We start from the raw sequence: 10,151 nt of genomic DNA, 5'->3' as shown, positions 1-10,151 counted from the left end.
TATATAAATATATATATATATATATATATATATATATATATGATATGTGTGTGTATGTTACTCATCAGTTACTCAGTACTTGAGTAGTTTTTTCACAACATACTTTTTACTTTTACTCAAGTAAATATTTGGGTGACTACTCATTACTTTTACTTGAGTAATAAATCTCTAAAGTAACAGTACTCTTACTTGAGTACAATTTCTGGCTACTCTACCCACCTCTGCATTTTACTTTCTTTGAATGTTACCGAAAGTCTCGGTGGCAAAGTTTTGAGTATGCAAAAATAATTTCATACTAACTTGAAGAGGGAGTTTTGCCAAACATGAAAGATACAGTGCAAACTGCGATAACGCCATATTTTCGAGGGTAATCGCCAATTGCTTGTATTCCGTCACGTGACTTCTTCCCGGGAGTGAAAACCAGTGGTGGTCAACCAAGCCAAGATGGCTGTTGTATTGCAAACAGTGTGTGAACTATCTGAGTACAAAATAGGCTTGAATCTACAAAAAGCAGATACCATCAAAAAATCTAACGATGCAATGGAATAAATCCCTATACTTTATCAAAAAAAGATTTGTCGAGTGATATCCAGGATTATACGTCGGTCGCGTTCCCAGACATATCGAACTATTGTGCTCCAGACACCATTCTACACGACAAACAGATGAAAACTTGGAAAAGCATGGAGGTCTACAACTTCTTTGTGTGTGGCTGGGTCAAGCACATTGGTATCAAGATTCTCTTGGATAAATATGCATCGTTTTTGCTCGGCTAAATTTGCATGTCATGATTTAACTTCGCTTCTACCAGATGTTTGTTGTTGTTGCACGCGCTGTTTAGGATTAGTGTGTTTTTCCCGTCTTTATCAAAATATAACTATAGATGTCAACATTGCGTATGTGCTGAAAGCTTCCTTTGATTGTTGTCTTTAGTAAAAGCTTAAAGTACCAGTAGAGTGGTAAAGTTGACTTCATATGCTTAATTGTGTTTCATTGCATCCATTATCTATATTCAATTGTATTTACAATCCACAAAGTATGTGAAAACACCGCTTCAAAAAACAAAATGCCACAATTTCAGTACGAATATTCGACTTCGAACGTCTTCGGTAATTTCCGTAGATTGACGTCACTGTAGTAACACTTCTGCACTCTGACTCCGATTATTAGATCAGAGATGTGCTGTCTATCATTCTCAATCCCTATATCAGACATGAACACATGCATTTTTACCACTGTGTTACATGGCCTTTCCTTTTAACAACATTCAGTAAACGCATGATGTACAGCTTAAATTGTTCAACAGTCCGGGGTCTCCGTTGTCGTATTTTAGGCTTCATAATGCGCCACACATTTCCAATGGGAGACAGGTCTGGACTACAGGCAGGCCAGTCTAGTACCCGCACTCTTTTACTACGAAGCCACGCTGTTGTAACACGTGCAGAATGTGGCTTGGCATTGTCTTGCTGAAATAAGCAGGGGCGTCCATGCAAAATACATTGCTTGGATGGCAACATATGTTGCTCCAAAACTTGTATGTACCTTTCAGCATTAATGGTGCCTTCACAGATGTGTAAGTTACCCATGTTTTGGGCACTAATACACACCCACACCATCACAGATGCCGGCTTTTGAACTTTGCGCCTATAACAACCCGGATGCTTCTTTTTCTTTTTGGTTCAGAGGACACAACGTCCACAGTTTCCAAAAACAATTTGAAATGTGGACTCATCAGACCACAGAACACTTTTCCACTTTGCATCAGTCCATCTTAGATGAGTTCAGGCCCAGCGAAGCCTGCTGCGTTTCTGGGTGTTGTTGATAAATGGCTTTCGTTTTGCATAATAGAGTTTTAACTTGCACTTACAGATGGAGCGACACACTGTAGTTACTGACAGTGGTTTTCTGAAGTGTTCCTGAGCCCATGTGGTGAAATCCTTTACACACTGATGTCGGTTTTTGATTAAGTATCGCCTGAGGGATCGAAGGTCACAGCCTTGCTGCTTACGTGCAGTGATTTCTCCAGATTCTCTGAACCTTTTGATGGTATTATGGACCGTAGATGGTGAAATCCCTAAATTCATTGCAATAGCTCGTTGAGAAATGTTGTTCTTTCATGGAAGCTGCTTTTATATCCAATCATGGCACCCACCTGTTCCCTATTAGCCTGTTCACCTGTGCGATGTTCCAAATAAGTGTTTGATGAGCATTCCTCAACTTTCTCAGTCTTTTTTTTACCACATGTGCCTTTTTTTAAACATGTTGCAAGCATCAAATTCCAAATGAGCTAATATTTGCCAAAAATAATCAAGTTTACCAGTTCGAACGTGAAGTATCTTGTCTTTGCAGTCTATTCAATTGAATATAGGTTGAAAAGGATTTGCAAATCATTGTATTTTGTTTTTATTTACGATTTACACAACGTGCCAACTTCACTGGTTTTGGGGTTTGTATGTGCTGTACCACATTGTAACAATATGCATGTTAAAAATAAACTTACACCATACCCATATTTTATAATAACCCATCCTACATTTCTTACAATGTATTTCTCAATAATTATTTTAGTACAACACATGCATCAAAAAAACGTATAAAAAAATCATTTCAGATCAGTAAAAATATGATTTTTCTCGAGGAAGCCTCAAAATGAAATTCTGCTTGGGGCCCCAATTTAGCCTGTTTACTTACATCAAAGATGGACTGCAGACAGTCCCAGGCGTCATGGGCGGGTCTAGCTCGCCCACACAGTAAGCCATGGCCGCCCTGTGCTGGAAGCTATTTATTTTATAATTATTTTTATTTTTTTTATATCAGAGCAGTTAAAATTAAGATGATCAGTAACAAAAACAAAGGCACATTGACTAAGATGATAAAACAAATAACTGACATGTTACTAAAAATATAAATACAAGACAAATATGTTGACAGAAACGAAATCCAATCATATTTAATTGTGTCTTGTCGATGGGTGGGACAAATTAAACATATATCCAATCACATCTCTTAAATGGCGTACATTGAAAGAGGGGTGGGGTTTAGGTTTGAGCGAGAGCCAATCAAATGCTTTTCCACTGTGGGATAAGAACCAATATGTGTGGTTTTAACATGTGGTATTTGTACACCAGGGTGATAGCGGACAGGGCACATTTCATATTTTACTGCTATGATGCCATCATCAGGCGAGTCATCGATTCTGACATCGACACAACTGTAAGACAAAATCACTTTTTGCTGCAATCAGAGTTCCGGCAAAAACTGATTCTGTCAAAAATGGATTCCCCGCGCCGCTTTTGGGCTTCTTCTGTCCACAACTGATTACTAACTACATTGTAGGACACACACTTATGGTTGTGGTTATCATTAGGATATGTGTTTGAAATTGTTTAAGCCTTTATCGTGTCCGAAAAATGAGAGAGTTGGCTATTTCTATGGTAATAATGGGTTTGTCAAGGACTGTTATTGATCTGATGTTAATGTGCTAAAACCTCTTTCTTGTTTAGAAGCAACATACAATAATACATTTTTTTTCATGCACATAATAAATATTAATCAAGTGTTTGGATGTATTCATTCAAGAGAGTTACATAAATGATAATGAAGTACATATACCGTACTGTTTACATTTTGAGGTACCCTAGATACCAGAGGTGTGGACTCGAGTCACATGACTTGGACTCGAGTCAGACTCGAGTCATGAATTTGATGACTTTAGACTCGACTTGACAAAATGTGAAGAGAATTGCAACTCGACTTAGACTTTAACATCAATGACTTGCAGTGTTGGGACTAACGCCGTTAGTTTCGGCGGTAACTAGTAATCTAACGCGTTATTTTTTTTTAATTCAGTTATTTAGTTACCGTTACTACATGATGCGTTACTGCGTTATTTTACGTTACTTTTGATGTAGTATCGGCTAGAAACAGAAGCGCTGCGGTGTCTTTCTTCTGAATCTTCCTCTGTCACAAGCCGGAGAGAAGAAAAGAGGCGCGGTCTATGTGTGTGTGTGGGGGGGTGGGGGGTGGGGGGGCGGGGAGGGGAGGTTTGATCCGCAGTTTGATATATGAAACAAAAACAAAAAGTTGTTGGCACGTTCAGTCCACACACAGCGTGGTCATGGCGAGCGCAATAACGGAGGAGCTTGAAGGCCCAGCGCCATTGAATCGGTGTGTTTATAAGTGCAGATTCGGTTGTGCAAAACGAGGGTTTTAAACACATGCTGAACGTGCTTGAACCACGTTACGACATCCCGTCGCGCACCCACTTCAGCAATAAGATTGTGCCAGATCTTTATGAGCAGGAGAAGAAAAAAGTTGTGGATGAACTATCCCGAGCATCATCTGTTGCGCTCATGACAGACGGGTGGACGTCCAGCGGAACTATAAGCGCTCACTTCATCACAGCAGACTGGGAGATGAGAAGACACGCCCCCTCTACGAGAGTCACCTTGCGCAGGTACTGACACAAGCAGTGGAGGAATGGAAGATAAAGATATCCCAGTCACACGTGATAATGCCAAAAATCAAATAATTACAGAGAATGAGGCAGGACTGGGACCACAGATAGGTGCTTTGCACATGTAGTGAATTTGGCATCACAGAAGGGAATCTCAGTCAATAGGATGGAGCGCCTCTTTGGGAGGATCAGGAAGGTTTCTTACTTCCACCCAAGCACAACAGCTGCTCATGTGCTTAAGACAAAGCAAGAAATGCTAAAGCTGCCTGCTCATACATGATGTCCCAACGAGGTGGAACTCCACTTATGATATGTTGGAGCAGCAGGCAGCTATATACTCTGCATTGACCCACAACACCCTGAAGACAAATGTCACCCTGTCTGATGATGATGTGAGAGTGGCAGATGAGGTCCTCTAGGTGCTTAAACCCCTCAAAAGTGTTCCATCTCTACTGAGCACTGAAACTTCACCATCTGTGTCAATGATCCTGCCACTGAAAACAAGTATTCTACAATCCATGGCTCCAAGTGTGGAAGACAGCAGCATCACTCCAGATGTCAGGCTTTATTTCACTACCTATGTTTCAAGGAAGATGATGTTTCTTCTTATGTTGCACTTAAACTTGTTTTTTATTAATGGTCATTGGTCCAAGTTTAAAGAAAGGAGGAATGCCTTTTTATGTTGCACTGTTTTTCATTAATTATGTTAAAAGGAAAATAAAAATGCATGTCAAGTTGATCAACAGATTGTATTATTCTCCAGTGCAATAACAGTACTGAAATGAAGGCAAAAAGGGCATTAATGGGAGCTTTAAAAAAAGAAGAAGAAAAAAAGAAGTAACTAAATAGTTACTTTTCACAGTAACGCATTACTTTTTGGTGTAAGTAACTGAGTTAGTAACTGAGTTACTTTTGAAATAAAGTAACTAGTAACTGTAACTAGTTACTGGTTTTCAGTAACTAACCCAACACTGATGACTTGTGACTTCACTTGGACTTGAGCCTTTTGACTTGACATGACTTGACATGACTTGCCACTTTCCCCAAAATCCAAAGCTTAAAAAGTTATTTGGGAGCGCTCCGTATTTTTCATTTTCTTCGTCTGTCTATCAGCGTGTTATTCCTGTCAGCTGGTGTGCTGTCAGTACAACAGCCAATCAAATTAGATCTACGTTGTTTTCATCACGCAGCATTCATCCAATCAAATTGCAGGACAACCAATGAACTAGAGTTGTCCAACAACTGCCAGTGAGAAACAATTATGTTAAAGTTGGTTTCGTTCCGCTCCACTCAGTGCAATTCATTTGGCAGGAGCAATGAACTGGCAGCGCATTTAATTCATTTTACCTCACTGAATACCACTGATTTTCACCCCCTTTTTTGTCATACGTGTAGCCATGATAACAGACACGTGTTTTGGCGTGTTTTATTATTCATAGTTTGCTTAACAGTAATATAATATTCTTATACACTATAAATGACCAGACGTCCGAGATCAAAACTGGGAATATAATCCCAGAGAAGGGGGAAAAAAACGGTAATCTATTTTTAAATTGAAGAAACAATATGATTAGGTTATATATACATATGTGTGTATCCTACATAAACAATGTATGAATACATTAGATATCTATATATCTTAGGGACCTATAGACTGTATCTCTGTTGCTTCAGCAGCAGAGAGTTTATTCTGTCTTGACACTTTGTATTGATATTTTCTATTACATTCTTCCCTTAAATGATAATGTTTGCAGTGATTGTTTTATATGTATTATTTTATGTAAGTCGCTTTGGATAAAAGCGTCTGCCAAATACTTAAACATATATAAACACCTGAAAGTCTTCATATCAGCTAAAACCACCAATCTGTTTCACTGGATTCAGAATAAAACCAAATTCTGTTTAACCCAACAATGTTAGTATTTGAATATTGTTACTTGAAGACTGATTCCTGGTTACAATTATACTGTTAAGAAAGTATTGTCTTATACTTTGCCTAAAATGAGAATGCATCATAATCAGTGGCGGCTGGTGAATTTTGTTTTAGGTGGGGCTGAAAGTTTGTAAACCAAACCCCTGTAGGGGCGTCATCCTCCCCCAGAAGATTTCTTTGTGATTTTCACATACAAATATTGAAGATCTTTGATCCTTCTCAACTCTGTGGTAATATTATTTTCATAAAATACAACCAATAGTACGTTAATGTTAAATCTCACTTGTGAAAAGTAATCCCCCGATTCCTATTTTCAACAGTCCGCTCATTTGAGCAGGAAAACGGTGAACACCACCATCTTTGTTTTCTACCTGTCATCTGTCAGTTTCGGCTGCTCGCCGGCTCCTCATCACCACTTCAAGATGGCGGCCAAATTGCTCACGTCACAGCAACCAATGCTGCGTCTACTTATAAGATGTCTATGGTTATAACGTCATTGCAAACACGGCAATATGTTGCGTCCACTGCAGTTTGCTACCTTATTCATACTTTTTGTCAAGTGATTTTTTTTTAAGCAGGGTTTCATGAGGTACCTATACATAACGTTACGTTAGTCAATGTATCACACACAGTAACGTAACGTTAGACGGCAGTCAGCAGCACCGCGTATTTTAGCTACCTACAAAAAGACAAACATAGTCAAATAAAGGTCAGTTAAAATGTATACTATATTAAGAATATGTGTACATATTGCATAGGGTCCTGACATCTAAAAAGTACAACTCTGTTCATTGTTATGTTCATATATTTGTTATGTTTTTCATGTGTACGCACACATAAACACACATACAGTATGAGATGAGATCAATGAGATAAGGTAAGAAGAGGATAGAAACTGCTGTGGAACTAGTTACAATGCAATATGCCATGGAGATACAATGTTAACACTTTTGTGCAAATAAGTACAGTTGCACTTGTTTTTTTTTCAAATGTGTTTATTCTGTAAAGGAATGAGTTACATGTTTAAAATGACTGGTTAATAGTGCTATTTTGAAGTGCAATGTCAGCACTATCTTTTTCCCTGCAATTTCAAATGCACTTGTTTTAATAAATAAATACAGCGTTTTAAAAGCATACACAATCTGTGTAAATATATTAGTCTGTGGTTAAATGACTTGAAAGGACTCGAAACTCAAAATGCAGGACTTGGGACTTGACTTGAGACTTTCCAGTCTTGACTTTGGACTTGACTCGGACTTGCCCTGTCTTGACTCGGGACTTGACTCGAGACTTGAGGGTAAAGACTTGAGACTTACTTGTGACTTGCAAAGCAATGACTTGGTCCCACCTCTGCTAGATACCCATAAGAGAGTTACATATTTGTTAATAAAGTACTGTTTACATGTTTGATACTCATAAAAAAAATTAGATATATGATAAAGTACCTACAGTACTGTACGGTTTACATGTTGGAGCAACCTTTAAAAAGCTAAAATCAACCTTAAACAGTATTCTAGTGATTCAAAATAATATTTTGATATTGACACATCATCTGTACATATTCTAGTACAGTGACATGCTGTCACTAGAGGCAGGTGAGGCGGGGCCTCACCTGCCATCATGGAAAGAAAAAAAATGTAAAAAGAAAAAAAAAAATTAAATTGTTATATGTATCCAGTGATTATACTATAAAGTTATTTTCCATTTAACTTCACCAGTTTTAGATTATTTTTATTCAAAATCGCTGAATTTTCACATTTGCCGTTCAAATACTGAGAAGAGACGGTGCGGTGATCAGCAGCCAGTTGAGGCACGTCACTCAGTGCCGCAACATGGATTCCGGACTCGGCTAACTGCTGGCCTGCTGTGCAGTGAGACTGTATTGCTATATGAACTATATTATACATTTCCATAGTTTAGTTAGCTGAGGTATATAATGTACAGTGTATTTTGTCAACAACTGTATGTGTGTAAAGTATTTCTTGTGCTGAGCGATCATAAAACGGCTGCAAAAGACGCACTGGCTGAGGCTCCAGTAGCCCCGCCTCCTGTACCCCCGCCGTAGAATTGTTATATCAACTAAAGCCCACAATTAAACTTTCCACGTGCAAGATTGAATCTATTTTAAAAAATTATTTCATAAGAAGCCAAAAAGTGCAACAACAATAATGTTGGTGTTGGAGGAGTTGTGAATGACTGCAGGGACACAACATTAGATACACCTGCAGACTGCAGGTGTATCTAATTCACAACTCCTCCAACACGAACATTAGTGTTTTTGCACTTTTTGGCTTCTTATTAAATAACTTTTGTAACCTATTTTCATGGGCTTTCCTCTTTGTGATGTTAAGTTCCTGTTATGCGCTGTTATACAGTATATGCCTTGAGCTCTTATTTTGAAGGCGCTAAGAGCGGAAGTGGTGTCACGCTGCGGAGGTTTTTGAAAGAAGGTAAATAAAGTGGTCCTCGTGTAAACTGGAGCCTCCCTGTTTGTTATTTTGTAGTTTCATACAGTATAGGCGACATTTATAAACTCTCGGTTACACTTTTTTAAATAGATTCAATCTTGCACGTGGAAAGTTTAAGTGAGGGCTTTAGTTGCGGCGCATGGACTTAATTTCTAAGTAAAGGTAAGACCATAATAACGTTTTTTTATTAAATGTGCTTTTTTGTGTGCTACAGTTTGTATGTGTAAAGTTAAAGTTAAGTTAAAGTACCAATGATTGTCACACACACACTAGGTGTAATGAAATTTGTCCTCTGCATTTGTCCCATCCCCTTGATCACCCCCTGGGAGGTGAGGGGAGCAGTGGGCAGCAGCGGCGCCGCGCCTGGAAATAATTTTTGGTGATTTAACCCCCAATTCCAACCCTTGATGCTGAGTGCCAAGCAGGGAAGAATGCTGGTATGAGCTTTTAAACATAACCCGTTAACTGCTGCCAATCAAATGGTGAATAAGATACTCTTTAGGGTTCATATGTTTGTAAATCTGACTGTGATGAAGTCAGTGCCTCACCAGCCATCAACCTCACCGCACGTCACTGTTCTAGTATCCTAGTAATGTATGCACAGATGAGATGTGTCAATATCTTTGCATCACTTTTTGGCAACTAATAATACATTGATTTAAGGAATAAATGCAAACACGCTAATAAGTATTGTGTGCTTCAACAAATAACAGTTAAAATTGGATGTAGCTTCTAAGGAAGAAAGAGGTTTTAGCACATCAGCAGTCCTTTACCATTGATCAATCAATCAATGTGGAATGCGCTCTCAACAGGTATAACAGAAAGGGCATCTCTATCGTCCTTCAAAACCGCAATAAAAGTACACCTCCAGGCAACTTCAACCCTAAGCTAACACCCTCCCCGGATTGTTGTTAATAATCAAATGTAAACAATCAAATGCAGATATTTTCTCTCTCTCTCTATGTCCACTACTTGCTGTCCATATCCTACCAAGTCAGACCTACACTGTTTCAATATCCATTTCTCTGTTCTCAATTGTTGATGACTGATGATAACAACCAAACCTAACCCCCCCTCCACACCCCGAATTGTAAATAATGTAAATAATTAAATGTATACACCCTGATGATTATCTTGTGTGATGACTGTATTATGATGATAGTATATATGATAGTATATATCTGTATCATGAATCAATTTAAGTGGACCCCGACTTAAACAAGTTGAAAAACTTATTCGGGTGTTACCATTTAGTGGTCAATTGTACGGAATATGTACTTCACTGTGCAACCTA

This window comes from Nerophis lumbriciformis, linkage group LG01, assembly GCF_033978685.3.
Source record: "Nerophis lumbriciformis linkage group LG01, RoL_Nlum_v2.1, whole genome shotgun sequence".
Taxonomy (NCBI): Eukaryota; Metazoa; Chordata; class Actinopteri; order Syngnathiformes; family Syngnathidae; genus Nerophis; species Nerophis lumbriciformis.
The sequence above is the reverse complement of the archived record's forward strand: the minus strand, read 5'-3'. Positions refer to the sequence as shown.